General features: G+C 40.8%; 1 protein-coding gene across 7 annotated transcripts in view; it reads left to right on the top strand.

The window, feature by feature from the left end:
- Positions 1-19,553, top strand: part of TANC1 (tetratricopeptide repeat, ankyrin repeat and coiled-coil containing 1) — a 242,642-nt gene that overhangs the window by 87,299 nt on the left and 135,790 nt on the right. The window lies entirely within an intron of this gene.

Raw genomic sequence — 19,553 nt, 5'->3', positions numbered from 1 at the left:
GAAGTCAGATGTTCAACTGACTGAGCCACCCAGGCACCCCTGGTTTTTATTTTTTTAAGTAGGCATCATGCCCAGCATGGAATCCAATGCAAAGCTTGAACTCATGACCCTGAGATCAAGAATTGGATACCTAACTGAACCACCCAGGTGCCCCTATCAATACTTTTTAAAAAATAAAGTTGCTTTTCTGTAAACAAATAAACCCCCCAAACAATGGTCTTATTTTCTATATATCGAGTTTTCAAAGAACTTTGTCATGTGTAATTTCTTAATTCTCATAGAAGCTCTATATTTGAATTTTTATGTGACCAATTTGCATTTTCTAGGGGAATTCCAAGGTTTTATTTCTCTTCTACAGGAATATAAAAATCTTGATTTCATATAAGCTACCGGAAAATATAGTTTCTGAGGGGGGGAGGTAAGCTACCAAAGATTTGATCTAGATAGACTTTTTTTTTTCTTTTTGTTCTGTGAAGGATGATATGAACTTATTATTCCTCTTAGGAGGATGAGGCTTTGACCTTGCATTTGTCCTGCAGCTGATGGATGGCCACTAGGGGTAATCAGCTGGGTAGCCCTAGCCTTGGTGTAGAGCTTTAAATTGAGAAACCTTTATTCACATCTGAAATCATGGCATTGGAAAGTAGGTCTCTATCCCACATTTCTCCCTGCTTTGGTAGCAGGCTAGTTGTGAAACAGCCATTAAAGGTGCTGGTGTAGATAGACTCGGAGAATTCTTTTTTTTTTTTTTTAAAGTTTATGTATTTTTGAGAGAGAGTGTGAGTGGGGGAGGGGCAGAGAGAGGAGGAGACACAGAATCTGAAGCAGTCTCCAGGCTCTGAGCTGTCAGTACAGAGCTTGATGCGGGCCTCGAACCTATGAACTGTGGGGTCATGGCTCGAGCTGAAGTCGGATGCCTAGCCAACTGAGCCACCCAGATGTGCCCCTAGAGTTGGAGAATTTTTAAGTTTTGGCGACCGCAGCACTATTTTAGGGGTAAAAATAAGACATGAGCAGTTGGTTTTTAATTCTTTACTTTCAAGTTTATTTATGTCAAAGTTTCCCATCTTTTTTTTTTATTTTTTTAATGTTTATTTATTTTTGAGACAGAGAGAGACAGAGCATGAACAGGGGAGGGGCAGAGAGAGAGGGAGACACAGAATCTGAAACAGGCTGCAGGCTCTGAGCGGTCAGCACAGAGCCCGACGTGGGGCTCGAACTCACAGACCGTGAGATCATGACCTGAGCCGAAGTCGGACGCTTAACCGACCAAGCCACCCAGGCACCCCAAAAGTTTCCCATCTTTAAGGGAGTTTGGGGACACCAAACTACTGGATTTGGTATATAATGACGGTCTTTGTGTCCTGAGACTGTCCTGGAACACAGAGTACTTAGGAAGGATGATGTCTCTGATAGGGGATACATACATAGGTGGCTGTAATAGTTTGAGCACTTGTCTGGAGTTTTTATAGATAAGGAGCCGACCGGCAGCAGAGGCTAGGAGCCTGGATGCAAACTCCTGAGTAAGGATGGGAGAGAGCTACCTGTATACTGCTGATTTCCGATGATTGCACTTCTATTTCAGTTCTCAAAATTGAACAATTTATATGTTAATAATTTTTGTCTTTGGGCACCTGGGTGGCTCAGTTGGTTAAGTGTCTGATTTCAGCTCAGGTCATGATTTCACGGTTCATGAATTTGAGCCCCAAATCGGGCTCTGCGTTGACAGTGACAGTCACGATGGGATTCTCTCTCCTTCTGTCTTTGCCCCTCCCCTGCTAACAGTCTCTCTCTCACAGAAATTAAATAAATAAACTTTAAAAGGGGCTTCTTTGTCCCTACCTCTCACCGCTCCCCCAAGAAAATTTTGTAGATAACTTTTGAGTTATATAGAAAATTTATTTCCAAGTGTCAGATATTAAAAATATATATATTTGTTTGATGGTATGTTTTCTTATTGTCTTAGTTCATGCTGCCATAACAAAATACCATGGACTGAGTGGCTTAAAAAACAGAAATTTATTTTCTCACAGTTCTGGAGGCCAGATGTCTGATACCAGAGCACCAGTATTGTTGGGTTTTGGGGAAGACTCTGTTTTGTAGACGGTTACCTTCCTGTGTCCTCAAATGGTGAGAGAGACCACAAGCTCTCTGGTACCCCTTCTTAGAAGGACACTAATTCCATCATGAGGGCCCCACCCTCGTGATGTCATTTAAAACTAATTATCTCCCAAGGGCCCCATCTCCAAATACCATCATATGGGGATTTGGGGCTTCAATAAATGAATTTTCAGGGGACACAATTCAGCCCACAGCACTTGTCTCTATTCTAATTACAAATGTAATATTGTATTTCATTGATTATAAAACACACCATTATTTCATGTACCTCTAAGGAAGAAAGACCTACTGACCTACTGACATAATACTTTATTAATTAAAATGTTCATTTGACTTAAGTTTTCCCTTTTTCAGAGAGTTATTTTTACATATCTTAATCTTTTTCATAAAACTGAAAGAAAATATAAACAGGTTGGTTAAGGCATTTCTAATTTATATTCAGAGCCTTATTTTTGTAAGTCCTTATTTTTTTTTTAACCTAGTTGTCACCATCCATTTTTCTACACACTACATTATCTTACCTGCCTTTGAGAGCATTAATGATAGAGTGTTTTTTGAGTCGGTTACTATATTCTCCAGGGCTTTCTTCCAAGCTGAAGATCTTCATTCTGCATATTTGATACTATCCTTTCATGATCTCCAAAGGAGATTTTAATGGAAAGTTTTCAGATAAAATCCAGGGTTCTTCTTCATTCCACAGTTGATCTTAAGTGCTTTGTTGACTGAAACCTGGAAAGGCTTAAAATTGTCTAGTCACCCTAGGTTTGTGGTCAGTGGCCTCCACATTACAATCACTGCTTGGCTGATAGTGATTTTTAAGATGCCATCGACTGTTAACGTACATTTTGGTAGTGAAAACAAATATAGGTCTTTGAATCTATGCCCAGTATAGCATGTGTTTATTGTAAAAAATTTGGAAAATACTAATAAGAATAAAGAAAAAAACCCAGGATATTCTTTGTCTTTTGCCTTACCTCTCCAATGCCATTAGTCTTTGATCAATGCCTAATATTTTATTGAACTCATATACCATGATTTTGCTTGGGTATGTGCTTTTCTCATTCATTGAAAACAAAACAGAAACAACGTCTGGAAAATAGGTATCTGTATACAAATCTCTGATTATTTTAGTAGAATGTTTCTAGGCAAGGAATTAATAGTGCAAGTAAGCAAACTTTTCAGAAGCTGGTCGTACCTCTTGCCAAATTGTTTTCCAGGAGGATTATATTGATTGCCACCTGTGTAAGCAGTATGTGCATGTGCCTGCTTGCGTGACTCTTACTAGTGTTGGGTATTTGTAGGTTTTAACAATCTTTGCCAATTTTATAACTTAAAACATGTTATTTGCATTTAATTAGCTTTTTTTTTTTTTAGATTGGTAGACCTCTTAAGTATTTACTGCCCATTTATATTTTCTCTTTATTGTCTTTTTATGCCCGTGTCTAGTTGACTCTTGAACAACATGGGGGTTAGAGACACCAACCCTCCACCTCCCTCCCTACCACAGTCAAAAATTCGAGTATAACTTTTGACTCCCCAAAACTTAATTAATAGTCTGTTTTTGACCAGACTTCCTGATAACATAAACATTAACACATTTTGTATATTTATTACTGTATTCTTAAAAAACAATAAGCTAGAGAAAAAAAGGTTAAAATCATAAAGAAGAGAAAATATTTACAATATTTACAATATTGTACTGTATTTACTGAAAAAAAATCTACTGTATTTACTGAAAAATTTACAATATTTACAGTATTGTACTGTATTTACTGAAAAAAAAAATCTGCACTTAAGTGGACCCATGTAGTTCAAATCTGTGTTGTTCAAGAATCAACTGTTTATTTTTTTTATCTGTTGGGAATGTGAGAGGCTCTTCATTCTGGTTCTTCCCTTTTCCTAGTATGGCCCCTGGTATGTCAGAATGGGGTTTCTTTATAAAGTCACTCACCGAAGAATTTTTATTGAACTTACTAAAACTTGCCTGTGTTCCATTGGTAGAAGTGTCCCCTGCATTGTTGAAGTTTCAGTTTGTGCTGAGGCTGGAGATATGTTAGTCTGATTGGCTCTATTTAATAAATTTGTAGAGAAACCAAAATAAAAGCATAAAACCAACTCAAAATGAATCATCAAATTTTTCACAGTACTTGATAGCATTCTGTCTCTGTGCACAGTCAAAAAGTCTAAATACCTCCTACCACCTGGAGGTGCCCAAAGCTGGACTCCCGGTGAGTTGCTAACAGCAGGCAGGGATAGTTCCAGATAATTAGCATCTCCTTAATAAATTGCTGTATTCTCAAGTGTAAAAGTTTTTAATCCATGGCTCAAAATCTTAGCTTGTTATGTGTAGGGATTCTTTTTCAAACTAAGGTAAAATAATGAAAGGATTTAGATCTAGAGGAGTCTTAAGAAATTCACTGTCTTCATTTTTTTGAGGAATATTTGGAAAAGAGGCACTGAGCAACTGTCCAGCATTATATAGCTGGTTGAAACAAATATGGAGTCCAAGTGTAGTTTCTGACTCCAGACTAGTTCAGTTTCTATGTCTCTGGCTAGCTGCATTATTTTTGTTTCTAGCACTGAATAAATAGAAAACCTGTCCCTGAGATAGAAGATAGATTTCCTATATATTTATAATTTTTCTCTACAGGGATTATTTTGATTTCCACCCAGCCCCAGCCCCAAAGGATTATTTCTGAGTTTCTTACGTGGTCTTTATCTAGACCCAGTAACTGTGAGTGATATGTCTTCTTTTTCTTTATCTTAAGGACCATTTCTGCTTGGTGTCTTTGAGACTGTTACAAATCAGCCCTATTTAGTTTTTGTAAAGCCATTAAAATACCGTAAATGTAATAGTTAAATATAATGCAATTGTTTTTTAAAAAGCTATACAGGGGCGCCTGGGTGGCGCAGTCGGTTAAGCGTCCGACTTCAGCCAGGTCACGATCTTGCGGTCTGTGAGTTCGATCCCTGCGTCGGGCTCTGGGCTGATGGCTCAGAGCCTGGACCCTGTTTCTGATTCTGTGTCTCCCTCTCTCTCTGCCCTTCCCCCGTTCATGCTCTGTCTCTCTCTGTCCCCAAAATAAATAAACGTCGAAAAAAAAAATGAAAAAAAAAATAAATAAAAAAATAAAAAGCTATACAATGGTATTAGAGATAGACAGCATTCCTATTTCTTCTCTGCTTTTTCCTTTGTACTCCCTAAAGGCAATTAACATTCATAGTTTATTTGATCTTTCTAAGTATTTTCTATGCATATATGCGTATATGTACACACATATGTACATGTGTAGATCCTTAAGAAAATCCAGACTTTACAGTGTTTTATTTTGCAGATTTGTTGATTGTGTTTTTAGACCTTTTTCATATTAGCACACACTAATATATAGGCTTTTAAAAAGTTGCTCAGTATTTATTACATTGGACAGGTAGCCTGTGGTTTCTTTATTCCCCTGTTGACGGTTGTATCTCTTTTGTTGTCATTATCATTAGTACTAGACTGAACTTCCTTGTACATACCTGCCTGCGCTTTCATAAAAATAACTATAAGAAAAAGTTAGTTAACAAGTTTGTTCATTTATAAACTTCCTAGATTTTTGTCAAACTGCCCTTCAAAAAGATGGCATTAAATTTGCAACTCCACTTGTGGGACTCCTGGCTGGCTCAATTGGTTAAGTGTCCAACTCTTGGTTTTGGCTCAGGTCATGATCTCACCATCATGAGATCATCTGGGCTTGGTGTGGAGCCCAGCTTGGGTATCTTTCTCTCCCTTTCATTATGCTCCACCTCCCTCAAAATAAATAAACTTAAAACCTGTAAAATAAAAATGTATAGTTCCACTTTCAATATATGAAAATGTCTCTTTATACACTTACTAACATGGGTTATAATCAAATTGTTTATCTTTGCAGTGTGATAGGCAAAAATTGTATCTCATTGTTTTAATTACGCGGTTCTTCAGAATGAATTCATACACATTTTTCTGTTTATTGGCTGTTTGAAATCCTACTGCCTGGATTTGTATCCTAGCTCCATAGTTTGCCAGCTGTGTGAACATGAGCAAATTACTTAACCTTTCTGTGCTTCCTGGGTCACTTATGAGGATTAAATGAGTTAATATTTATAAAGGGCTTAAATCCGTGCTTGACATATAGTATATGTTATATGAGTATTTGTCATAAATATTTAAGTTTTTTTCTCTCTTGCCTGTATGTTTACCTATTTTTCTGTTGGGTTCACTGTTTTAAATTTGTTTTAAAATTTGGTAAGTGGTGAACCATTAATTGTTTACCAGCTGGAGTTCTAAGGAAGTTACACGTGTCCTGTTTAATTTTGAACTATAAACCCTAAAAGGATTCATACAAGTCATCCTTCGTTTTTGGTAGGATTAAGTGAAGGCTTTTGTTTTAATTCTGTAAGTTCAGTGTTGAAAACTGACTGAGAGGTTACACATCATTATTTCAGGGAGGTCAGCTCTCTCTCTTTCCCTGCTTTGTGTGAGAGTTTTGATGCGCTAATCTGATTAAACCTTTTAAAGCTACATCCTTAGCTCTAAGATTGTTAAGATTAGAGGTTCTCGAGTTTTCCCCCCTTTATCCATTAAATGGTTTCCATGGTTATTGGACTTCGCAAACCGTACTTCAAATCCCTTGTGCTTTGTGGAAGCGGCGTCTCCAAGAAGAACAACGCTCTGCTGCTTTGGCTTCAGGAAACTTGGAGTTCTGGTTTAATGTAGCTACTAGCTCTCTGTGAACAAGTGTTTCACTTTTCTGAAGCTCTGTTTCCTTGCCTGTAAAATGAAGGTAATCGTCTGTCATATACTAATTGTAAAGGTCAGATGACGCTGTGTTGTTTTGTTTTGTTTAACTTCTGGCACCGTAATATTGGTGATGTGGGGAATTTGTTTTGTTTTTAACCACATGGTATTCTTGGTTTGGGGGAAATGCCCATTAAGTGAGAAAATAAAATACACTCATGAATATTTAAATTCATATCAGGAGTTTTTGATACCCAAGTGTTGTGAGGGAGGGGTGCAATACCTCTTTTTCTTCCTCAAATATATTAAAGAAACTAGGAAGTGAATCCCCTGGGAGAGGATATGGTGGCACTGATAAAAGTTGCTCTTTGAGTACTTATTATGTATCAGACAGTGTGCTAAGTGCTTATAAACAGTTATGCCATATCATGGATGGGTTATTAAGTAGAGCTTAAAGAGCTGATTTAAGACTGTGCAGTTACTAAGTGGCAGAGCCAAGATTCGAACCCAGTTTGTCTCCAAAGGCTGTGTTCTCTTTAGTATAGCAGCCAGGTTGCCTAAGTTCAGTTCCGTTTTAAAATCTGCAAAATGGAGATAACAACAGTATCTGTCTTCTAGGGGTGTTGGTTTTTCTGATGATCCAGTGAGTTAAAGGGCTTAGAACAGTGCCTGGACCATAGTGAGCATTTTAGGCTTGCTCTTATTGTAATTGATGGTACTTTATCATTCTGGTTCTTCCCCCCCCCCCCCCACCCCTTAATCTCCTCCTTTAGCATTTAATAATTGGCAGCCTCTTGGATATTTTTGTTTCTTTGCCTGTGTGGCAGACACAGCCCTGGCCGTTTCATCTGGTGCAGATGGAGGAGAGCCGTGGTGATGGGCCTGGCCTTAGCGAAGTGCTGTGGGGGCAGTTGCTGTAAATAGTCTGAGATGGCATGTGCTGGCTAGGACAGGGAAGGGGGAAAGGATTTGAGCCCCAAACACAAGGACCCGCCACCAGAAGCCTCTTTATCTGCCAAGAGAAGATGTGTGTGCACTCAAAGGTGTAGTGCCTGCATGATTTGGTGTTCACCTTGCCTTTATAAGAGTGTGCTCTAGTATAATTGTCTAGTGCATTCATTGCCAAACGTGGCTGATTCACTGGAGGCATTTGTGAGTTAAATTCCCATCCTGCGTATTGGATCACTCCTCAGTGGTGGGACCCAAGCATCTGTATTTGTAATTTTTTTAAGTTTGTTTATTTATTTTGAGAGAGTGTGTGTGTGCACATGTGTGTGAGTGGGGAGGAGCAGAGAGAACCTCAAGCAGACTCCATGCTGTCAGCACAGAGCCCGATGTGGGGCCCGATCCCATGAATTATGAGATCATGACCTGAGCTGAAATCAAGAGTCAGATGCTTAATTGACTGAGCCACCCAGGTGCCCCTATAATGGCTTTTGAATGGTTAGCCAGGTTTGAGAGCCACTAGGATGCTGTTTGTTTCTGAGTCTGTGCAGGGCCACCCCCAGCCAGCCATGGCAGAAGTGTGTGTGTGTGTGTGTGTGTGTGTGTGTGTGTGTGTGTGTGTGTGTATGACTTGAAAAGTCTTGGGAGAAGGAACTTCCCCATTATCTAATCATTCTTGGCAGCCCTCTAAAGATGAATTGGAAATACAGGTCTACAAGCAGGTGAGTGATAGGGGTTCCATTCCAGAAATAACCAGGGACAGGATTTCATCAAATTAATTTTAGTTATATTTTATTTAGGTCTTGTGTTTATGTCGATGCCTCATCAATATTTGCTTATTCTCATGCTTCGAAGTTACATACACAGAAAGTAATAGCTATTGAATGTAATTTTGATATTTAATTTACATGCAGCTTAATGGAAGTTGTTAGAGGGCTGTGTTTCCCAGTGCAGTGCTCAGAGAATGAATGGAGTAGCTCACATTCCATTTTATAGTCGAGAAATCATGATTAGAGTGGAATGTGAATATGGTTAGCTGTGGTGAGACAATATTGACATTGTTGCTAAGATATTGTACCAGACATGTCATTGAGGCTGCTTTTTTTCCGAAACTGAGTGATGCTCCCCCCCCCAACACCCCCCCTCCCCTGCCCCAATTTGTGGTGCTGGTGGTGCTGGTGAAGCAGGAATATAGCAAATAAAATAACAGATGCAGAAAATGTCTTCTCATTCTCCCACTCCCTGCCCCGCAGTACAGGCCTGAAAAGGATCTTGTTAAACAGCCACATGTACACAATTGATTTAGTCTGCTTTTTTCTAGGATGTGTGCTGAATTGGTTACATTGCATTTTTAACGTGTTTTTGTAGGGAAGAAACTTTCAGGGCTGCCTAGAAACTTGGAGGCATTTCCCCCCAAATGTTTATAGATCCCGTTTTCCTTGTAAGGAGTTGAAATGAGATAAATGGTGGCAGCTCCCTCTTCTCCTTCCTTTCTCTTGTAACAAGGCCTGTTGGCAGGAGTATTGCTGATGGGCCTGCCAGGGTTTGGATTTGAGTAGTCAGTGAGGGGGTGGTGTGCTGGTTATGGTATTGTTCTAAGTCTTTTTCCCTCCACTTACTTTTCCACCCCCAAAATGTCATCGTGTCCAATATGACAGAATGTTCCTGGTGATTATCATTCAGGGAAACATGACTTGCTAAATTATCTGTGGATGACAGTCAGAATTTCTTAAGCACTGAAAAGCATTCCATGCTTGGTACACACCTTGGCTAGGAGATCCATGGTGTACACAGAAGCAGGCCAGTGTAAAGCCATGATGCAGAACTCTGTGGGTCAGACTGCCTGGGTTCAAATCCACATGTAGCACTTACAGGCTGTGGGGCCCTAGGCAGCTCACTTAGTAGGCTCCCTAAGCAATAGTTTTCTCAGCTATAGCCCAGGAGCAATGCCACCAAATGGAATAGGATGAATAAATAAGCTAACGTGTATATAGTGCTTAGCAAGATGTCTGGTACACAAAGTAAGGCCTTTACTGCTAACTTAATCACCCTCATTATTATTAGGACAGTTACATTTGATGAACATGTATATCTAGTTAGAGCAGAGAACTCTCTGTAAATCCTGATGTGTTACTTGGGTACTTCCTGCAATGTGAAATTCCAGGGTAAGTGAGCTCCAGCAGTCATAGTGGGGCTAAGCGTGTAATTGAGATGGAGAATAGCTTGAGGAGTTGGATATTCAATGGGTAGCTGCAGTCCTCAGGGCTGCCTCCTTGCAGTTCCAAGGCACCATTCACAATAGACGTGAGACATGCAGCACAGTGATCCTACTGTCATTCTTCCTCACATCACACTCAAGATCTACAGAAAAAGTGGAGTTTTCTATGTTATTAAGAAGTCATATTCAGGATATTGTTTTTGAGAAAGTTTAATGTTAAGAGAAGTTTGGTTGGAGATTGGAGGTTGTAAGCAGAGAAATCAGAGTGTAGACAGAGCTGGGGCAGTGAGGTTCTGTTAAGTACTTTGAAGTATATAGAACAAGGAACTGGATCTTGGACTGCACAATGACCATAGAATACAGCCAGAACAGACCTTCCCTGTGAGATCAACCAATAAGGAAGACTTTTTCATATCTGTAAGACTTGGGGAAAAGAGGACCATAGACAGTTTAAGCTACATGGACAAGGGCAAGTCTGAGCCAGGTGGTTGAGTAGGCATAGTTGGAGGTGCATGGATAAGGGAAAAGTGAGTCTCTGTTCCTGGAGAAGGGTATTCATAAGAGCAATAACTTGGCAGGTATCCATCAGGGGCTTACTGGGAAACCTCCAGAAGTAGAAAGAGATAGGTACAAATTTATGTTTCAAATAAATGTTTGATGGAAAATAAATTGTGTTTTCTTTTTCTTTTTTTAAGCAATCTTTTTTAATGTTTATTTTTGAGAGACAGAGGGAGACACAGAATCTGAAGCAGGCTCCATAGACTCCAAGCTGTCAGTCAGCACAGAGCCTGATGTGGGGCTCGAACCCGCAGACCGTGAGATCATGACCTGGGCCGAAGTCAGACAGTCAATTGACTGAGCCACCCAGAAGCCCCAAGTGTGTTTTCTTATAAAACATTCTCATTATAAAAATGTCAGAAGATATGTCAAATGAAAAATGTAAAAGGGAAAAACCATTGCTGCTTCCATCCCCTTAAGAATAACCATCAGCATTTTATCAAACCTTCTTCTGGCTTTTGGTTGTGCATATTCTTTTCCCATTGGTATACAGCATATACAAAATTGTGTATACTGGCTTAAATGTTGCTCCCTTTGTTTTTTTAAAAAAAAAATTTTTTTTTCAATGTTTATTTATTTTTGGGACAGAGAGAGACAGAGCATGAACAGGGGAGGGACAGAGAGAGAGGGAGACACAGAATCGGAAACAGGCTCCAGGCTCTGAGCCATCAGCCCAGAGCCTGATGCGGGGCTCGAACTCACGGACCGCGAGATCGTGACCTGGCTGAAGTCGGACGCTTAACCGACTGCGCCACCCAGGCACCCCTGTTTTTTTTTTAAAGTTGATCATATGGTAAACTCAAATCTTTCTTTTTCGTAATTTCAGTTCCTTGGCAATGAAAATGGTTGTTGTGGTGTTCTGCACTCCTCTGCTTGTTTAGGAAACGGTGGGGCGGTGGTGTGGGAGAGCTCTCTCTGCCCAGTGTCACAACCATGCAAAAAATGTTAGCCATTGTTAGCAAGTTCTGGCACAGGGCATTATTGTTTTAAGAGTTTGCCAGATAAGGTAAGAGATTGTTTCTGCACTAAGGGGTGAAGGATATGGTTCAAAAACCACATTTCCTGAATGAGCAGGGACTGGAAGCAGAAGAGGGAGACAGCTGAATGAGGTGTTTGGAGGCTGGGCTTGGGCTAGAGTTTATTGCCTTTTTTTCTTTTCTTTTCTTTTCTTTTCTTTTCTTTTCTTTTCTTTTCTTTTCTCTTGTCTTTTTTTTTTTTTTTTTTTTTTTTAATGGTAATGTCCTCAGTATTGAGTAGTTAATTTTAGTTCTTAAGTAACTTTTTTTCTCAAGAAGGATAAATGGGCTGGGCATTTTCTGAGCCTTTGAGTTTCTGATAATTTTTTTTTTCTGGTTGATACTGTACTTAATGGAAAACTTGGTATAGTTTTATAAGGTTTGGTCTTGCTATTCCCTCCCTCAAATTCTGTGGGTGTTGCTTTTGACTTCTGTTTTTTTGGTATTGGTTGGAGAGGAGAAGTGTTGTGGGTTGAATTCTGTCCCCGCCAAAAAATGTTGAGGTTCTAACCCTCAATACCTGTGAAGGTGACCTTATTTGGAAGTAGGGTCATTGTAGACATAATTGAGATAAAATGAGATTGTACAGGACTAGGGTAGGCCCTAATTTACTATGACTGCCCTTAGAAGAAAAGAAGCACAGACATAGGGGAGGAGGCCATGTGATGACACAGGCAGAGATTGATGTGTCTACAAGCTAAAGATAACAAGCAACACCGGAAACCAAGAAAGGCTTGGACTAGATTCTCCTCTGGAGCGTTCAGAGAGAGCCTGGCTCTGCCCAACCCTTAAATTGTAGACTTGAAGCATTCAATTTCTGTTTAAGCTACCCAGTTTATGGTACTCTGTTACAGCAGCCTGAGAAACTAAGATAAGCAGTCTGAGGGGAGTTGGGTTCTGGTTCCTTTGAAAGTCTCTGTGGTTTTGTAGCCCATTAAACTTTTTTTTTTTTTTTTTTTACTTTTTCTCTTTCTTTCTCTTTCTTTCTTTCTTTCCTTTCCTTTCTTTCCTTTTCTTTCTTTCTTTCTTTCTTTCTTTCTTTCTTTCTTTCTCTCTCTCTCTCTCTCTCTCTCTCTCTCTCTCTCTCTCTCTCTCTCTCTCCCCTTACCTGGATATTTGTGATAAAGAAAAAATTATCAGCTTAGTTTTGCCAAGATGAGTCAAGGTGCAGTCCCTTCAGGGAAACAGCCTGGGGTATGGTGGGTTCTTTTTATCTGCATACTTTAATTCAGAAAAAATATTTTTTTAATGTTTGTTTATTTTTGAGAGAGAAAGAGCATGTGTGTGTGCACACAAGCAGGGGAGGGGTGGAGAGAGAGAGGGGGACAGAGGATTTGAAGCCGTCTCTGTGCTGACAGCAGAAAGCCCTATGCAGGGCTTGAACTCAAGAACTATGAAATCATGACCTGAGCCAAAGTCGGATGCTTAACTGACTGAGCCTGCCAGGTACCCTGTTGGGTTTGTTTTCTTTTTTTCTAAAGTGTATTTATTTATTTTGAGAAAGAGAGAACACATGAGCAGAGAGGGGCAGAGAGAAGCCCAAGCAGGTTCTGTACTAGCAGCATGAAACCCCGTGTAGGGCTTGAACCCACAAACTGTGAGCTCATGAGCTGAGCTGAAATTAAGAGTCGGATGCTTAACTCACTGAGCCACCCAGGTGCCCCAAGATTTGTTTGTTTTTAGTTTTTAAAATATCATGTCCTCATTTCATCTCAAAAACACCTTTTGTTTTTCATATCTATAATCTTTACTCACATCATTAAAATGTTTGCCCTTCTCCTCTGATTCTGGGGAGACTTCCTCAACCTTGTTCTTTATCACCGAGTGGATTTTCTGTAGTGTTAATTTTATTCTTTATGCCTGAAATGTGGATCGAAATCTGGTTACTGCTTTTTAAATTTCCTTTCTTGTCTTCCCTTATTTTTAGTGTGAATCTAGTGTATAGATGAAATAATCAAAATAACACAGCATATGAAGGGTATAGAGGCCATATTATCCTGTATTCTACTGAGGGTGCCATGCAATTCACTGAATTTTTTTTCTCCGTCTTTTTTTTTTTTTTTTTTTGAGTCTTCAAGAAGATACTCTTTTCCTTTCTCTCATAAGCTATATGTTTGCTCATTCTGCCATCATTTATTATTTTGGGGGTGTTTGTAGGGGAGGCTTTTCATCAAAGAGAAAAGGTATAGTCAGCCCTGTTTTTTGTTGTTGTTGTTGTTTATTTTGATTTGTTTGTTTTGTTTTTGAGAAAGAGAGAGACATAGAGTACGAGCTGGGGAGGGGCAGAGAGAGACACACACAGAATATGAAGCAGGCTCCAGGCTCTGAGCTGTCAGCACAGAGCCCAACGCAGGGCTCAAACTCATGAATGGTGAGATCATGACCTGAGCCAAAGTCAGACTCCTAACCAACGGAGCCACCCGGGTGCCCCTAGTCAGCCCTGTTTTACCTACATGGATTGATCTGTTGGTTCCTGTTGGTAGGTGTGGGGGAAAGACAGGAGCAGATGCCCAGGAAAGGGCCTGGATAGCTCTTTGACCTGGTGGGCTAAGTGTGCTTAGGCCCCTGGTTGTTTCAATAACAACAAAAGATGCCCTGTTACTATCCTTACATTATTGGAAGTTCTTTCCTTTTCTGACACTCCCTTATCTTTCCATATGCTTTTTACATTTATGAGCTTGCCTCTTACTTTGTAGTTACAAGTATTTTATCAGGGTCTTGGGAGATAGTTTTAAGTGAAACAGGAATTACCACCTTTAGCCTACCATCACCCCACCCCCTGTACTATGGGCTGTCCCCCCTCTTCCTTGTACTTCCATAGTCCTTGGTCCTGCCTGTTTCATTCCTAGCCCTTTCAGCCTCTGCTTCCTCCCCATCCCCTCTACCCCCCTGCCAAGCCTGTCTCTCTTCCTGCCCTCTTCCCTGGCAGACCTCTGGATTATCCTGTGTGTGCTGCAACCACAGGTGTGCTCACACTCCACCACCAGCAGCAGAGACGCCCAGGACCTGGAAGAGAGCCGGAATGCAGGGTGGGCAGAAAAGAAATGAAACGTGTGCCTACACAGAGCCCATCGATGACGGGAGCACGTGTGTTCTGTGCTACCGAGAATCCGACCTTCTTCAGAGCAGGGTCCTGTACTGCGTCCACTTCAGTCAGTAGAACATAAGCTCCTCTAGCGGTCAGCCCCAAACACGGTCACTTTGGATGATCTTTGTGGAACAGATCTTCATTTCATCCACTTGCCAGGTCAGGCCATGGTGGGTGGCCCATTTAGACTTAAGATCTTCATGTCCATACAAGGCTCAATCCTAGGGGATGCAAATATAAAATATTTACAGGAAACATATGCACATAAAATGTAAACCATATAAAAGTATACACCTCTCATCCATGCTCCCAACTGGTCATTTCCCTTTCCCAGAGTCAGCCACTGCTGCTGGTTCCTGTGTGTCCTTCTAGAGACCCCACACATGTACAACTGTGTATGTTTACACAGATTTATATACATAAGTTTATAGTGTATATACAGATGTGTATACAGATAGGCACGCATATATACATACACACACACACACTCAAGGAATGTACATTGTGTTATAATCATCTGTATGGTGTTCTCCAATTTCTTTCCCCTTTCATCTCTCCCACCTCTGTCTTGGAATAGGAGCATAAACATTTTGGATCTCTTTGACCACCTTCCTGCCTCAGTGGTTCTCAATCCTGGCTGTACCTGAGAATCACTTGGGGGAGAACTGTCAGTGCCTGAACCATACCCCAGACCAGTTACAACAGCCTCGCTGGGAAGGGCTCAGGTTTCCCTGTGTGCAGGGATTGGGCACTGCAGCTTTAGTCGTGTGCAGGAGCAGCAGGCCCAGTGGACTCAGGGACCCGAGTACTGAGTGTACCTGACAAGGAAATACAGAATAACGGATTCCATGTAGATTGAGGATGAGTCCTACCAGGCTGCTTTGACCACAGCCGGCCCACTGCTTGCTTCTTCCTCTGGGCCGGATAGAGTGGCCACATTCTTGGTTCGATGAGGCAAGAATGACACTCAGCACATACACCCTGGGCAGAGAGAGCAGGGCCCAATGCTGCAAGAGTTAAATGAATTTACAGTGCAAAGGGAAAGGAGAAGAAACTATTTAAGGTGCTTGGTTACTAAACATCTAACTCAGATCCACTTTGCTTGCATGGTGACAGCATAAGGTGTGACTGACTGAAAGAAAATTAATGATCTGAGCCCGGGTGCCTCCCAAATGGAATGGTCCAGGAGTGCTGTGGAGCTAATTAACCAGCCTGCACGAAAAGTGAAAATAGATGAGGGAACAGGTTTCTTTTCACAGTGGCCTGGTACTGTGCATAGACCTACATATACTATTTTTGGCATTCCCTATTAAGTATTCAAAATGACGTAATGTTGAAAGGCATAGCTCAGTACCCTTTATTCAGGGTAGTGGAATGGATTCTGGATTGGACTGCCTGGATTCAGAGTCAGCCCTGCCATTGGTCGGTGTCCTTGGGCAAGATGCTGGGTACTTTCTGTGTGGTAGACTCCTTGTCAGAGGAGTATTAAAAACAACACCCACTTCATGAGGTCGTTGTGAGGATATGAGATAATGGGTATAAAGTGTCTCCAACGAACCCTGTCCTAACACATAGTACGTCAAAGAAGGCACTTACTGTGTTGAAATACACCCCTCTAGGGCTTGGGGGTAGGAATTTTTCTGAGGTCTTGTATTCTTTAAGCTTAGAAACTCTTGCCTGGTGGACCTGCCTTAAAGGAGAATTTTGACAATAAGAGAGGAAATGCCAGTCTCTTTCCTCATCGTCTGTGTCAGGGTAAAGTATGTCTGGTTCTGTAACCACTGAGTATTGAGAATAAAACTGTGAGGATAGTATTTACTGATCTCCATGTAGAATCTGCTTCGTGGATTTTTGAAGACAAAAGGATAAACTTGTCCTGTTGACCAGGTTTTTCTGTACTGGGGAGTGGGGGTGGAAGTTAGCTGCTTTGTTGCCTCCTAACAGTATTGTTTGAGTCTTAGTCACGACTCTGTGAATAATGTTCTGGAAAATTGCTTTCTTGGATACATTTATCTTGACTCTCTTTTTGAAAATGTACATTAACAATCAGTAGCTTTGGCTGGTTACTTGGGGAGATCCTATAAGACATAAAACGGTTTAAAATGCTTTCGGTTGCAGAGGGAGCCTTCCAAAGGCTCCCAAAATGATACTTGGATCTTGTGGGAGGAAATCTTCCAATTTTCTAGGTTTCTGTAAATATATATGAGTTATGTGGTTATAAAACCTTATGATGGAAAATATGTTTAAGAAACATTAATGCACTCCCAGACGGGGACTGCACAAAAGATGCCCTAACACATTTAATGCCCTAGTTAAATGTACTGCACAAGTCCCGTTTTCTGGAACTGGATAAACAGAACATTCTTTCTTTCTATTCTGAGCTTCCATCCTCCCCCCTCCACCTGACCCTCCCCACCCCCCACCTAGTGATTTCAATGGCACAATAAATGGAAATCTTATTTCCTGCATCTGCAGACCTATTTACCTGAATGTCTGAGCTCACCCTTGCCTTTCTCAGGTCTGCTCTTTCTGAAATGCGATTTTGCTTTCATCTCCCTGGCTTCTTTGCCCTCGTTTTTTAAGCCTTCTCTAATCCTGCACTCCATTTACTTTAATCTGTAATGTTGGACATTGCCATTCTGCATAGACACCTTTAAACATTCATCATCTCCCAGATTTGCATTTTCTTCCATTATGAACTTAAATCCCTTTTCACAGTCTATAACAGTAGAAAAAAAATTTAAAATAAAGAAGTGTTATCAAAAGCCATTTCTGCCAATTTAAAATGCCTTATTGGATGGCTTTATCCCCTTTGATAATTCCATTATCTTGGCAAACTATGACTGGGACTTATAGTTCCTTTGTGTTATACATATGTGCATATGTACATACTTAGTTATATGTATTACAACTAGGAAGAACCTTATGCCCCCGTGCCATTTATGGTCTTTTATTTTTGGAATTCAAAGAAGTGGTGATTTTAAAATAAAAGTATGTGTGGGTTTGTGGTGTGTGTGTGCGTGTGTGTATGTGCGTGTGTGTGCGTGTGTGTGCATGCGTGTGCTGGAGGCTGTATGTGACCTGCAAAGCCTAAACTTTAAAAGCAAAACTGTGCTGACCCTTTATAGACTTGTTACTTAAAAATGTGTCTGTTTGGGGTACCTCCATTTTTTTTTTTCAAAGTACAGGTCTTTTTTTTTTTTTGTTTGTTTATTTTTGAGAGAGAGAGACCAAGCAAGAGCAGGCAAAGGGCAGAGAGAGAGGGAGACAGAATCCAAAGCAGACTCCAGGCTCTGAGCTGTCAGCACAGAGCCCAACACGGGGCTCAAACTCACAAATTGTGAGATCATGACCTGAACCGAAGTCAGGTGCTCAGCCGACTGAGCCATCTAGGCACCCCTCAGATGTGTGGGGTAGTGTGTTAGAGCCTGAGCTGGCCAGTTTTAGGAATTGGGAGAGAAGGTCATTCTAGGTGTTTGACCCCTGCTCGTCAATTTCAGCCCCTATGTCCCATTGTTTCCTGTCTGTGAAACAATGTGATTGAACTAGATACTCTCTGAGATTAAAAGCATGGTGGGGTGGGTGCATGTATCTGTGGTGTATGAATGTTTCATGGGAAACACCTGCCAGTGGAACAGGAGGGGACCTGATAGATCATTGGTGGTTGATAACATGGTCATCCTACCTAGCCTGGCATTTCTGGAGTAGCAGGAATGGTGATCAAAGTGTATCTTATCACTTAATTGAGGTGGGAATAAAATAGGTCACAGTTCACAGGACACCAACTATTTGGAGCTAAAGGAAATGTGTCCACAGTGCTGGTTATTGGAGTGAAATGTTTTTAATTCTTCTTAAAACCTCTTTAAGCATCTGCTGTGGAATGTTAAATCAACCAGAGAATTTCTGGTGTCCTGTTGCCAGAACCAGTATTGTATAATTCTTGTGGATACCCTTAGGAGATTTTCACTTTCTGCCCCTGGCGTCATCTGCATCCTTGTGATGCTCTCGAGATTTACTTTGACCTGAACCCCTTTGCCTACAAGTAGTTAAAGCACCAGGCCCCGGAATGCTGCCTCCAGCTTCTAAGCTGCTGAATCACCCCACTTGTTTCATGCTGCCTGTTCATACATAAAATTTCTCTCCCTGCTTTGTGCCTTTCTAATAAAAAGAAACTGGAAGTTAGGGGTCTTTGTGTCTGAAGGACAAACCAACAGAAAATGTTTGGGAATGATAATATAGTAAGATGTTCAAGTAATCCTGAAATAGAAACCCTTCCTTCCCGAGCCCCATCTCTGAGTCCCTTTTTATTGCAGACCAGATAAAATCAGAGTGTCAGAGTGCAGCTGCTCAGAAGGCTGAAGGTCCTCATGGTTAACAGCCTGCTTTGGAAACTCATCCCCACCATACTTGCAGTTAATGAAAATATTTGCTTTGCTTGATATAAACAAAGTTTATGGGCACATTTTATAATTAGGAAACCCTTTAATTTTCTTTTATCCTTAACTCCCCCCTTTTGTTTGTATCATTGGAGAATATGAAGTATTTAAGAAAATAAACCCTTTCTCAGTAAGGAGCTTATTTTTTATTTCTGGTGTTGTTAGAATAGATGCCTTTCTCCCTAATATTGTGTCCCCATCCAAATTAAGGGACTTGAAGTCTGGTTTGGGTTTTGTTTTGTTTTGTTTATTGTAAAGGTTAGAAATATTTCTGTATGAGTAGGGAAGACCATACCTCGTCACAGTGCCTGCTCCTATCAGGCCAGTCTAGACATTGGACTACCAGCTTGGTGATTGGGAGGGTGTAAGGGCCAGCCACAGGGCAATGAAGCTCTTTTCAAACCACATGGACAAC

Source organism: Prionailurus viverrinus, chromosome C1 (assembly GCF_022837055.1).
Source record: "Prionailurus viverrinus isolate Anna chromosome C1, UM_Priviv_1.0, whole genome shotgun sequence".
Taxonomy (NCBI): domain Eukaryota; kingdom Metazoa; phylum Chordata; class Mammalia; order Carnivora; family Felidae; genus Prionailurus; species Prionailurus viverrinus.
Note: the sequence above shows the minus strand (reverse complement) of the source record. Positions and strands in the feature narration are given on the sequence as shown.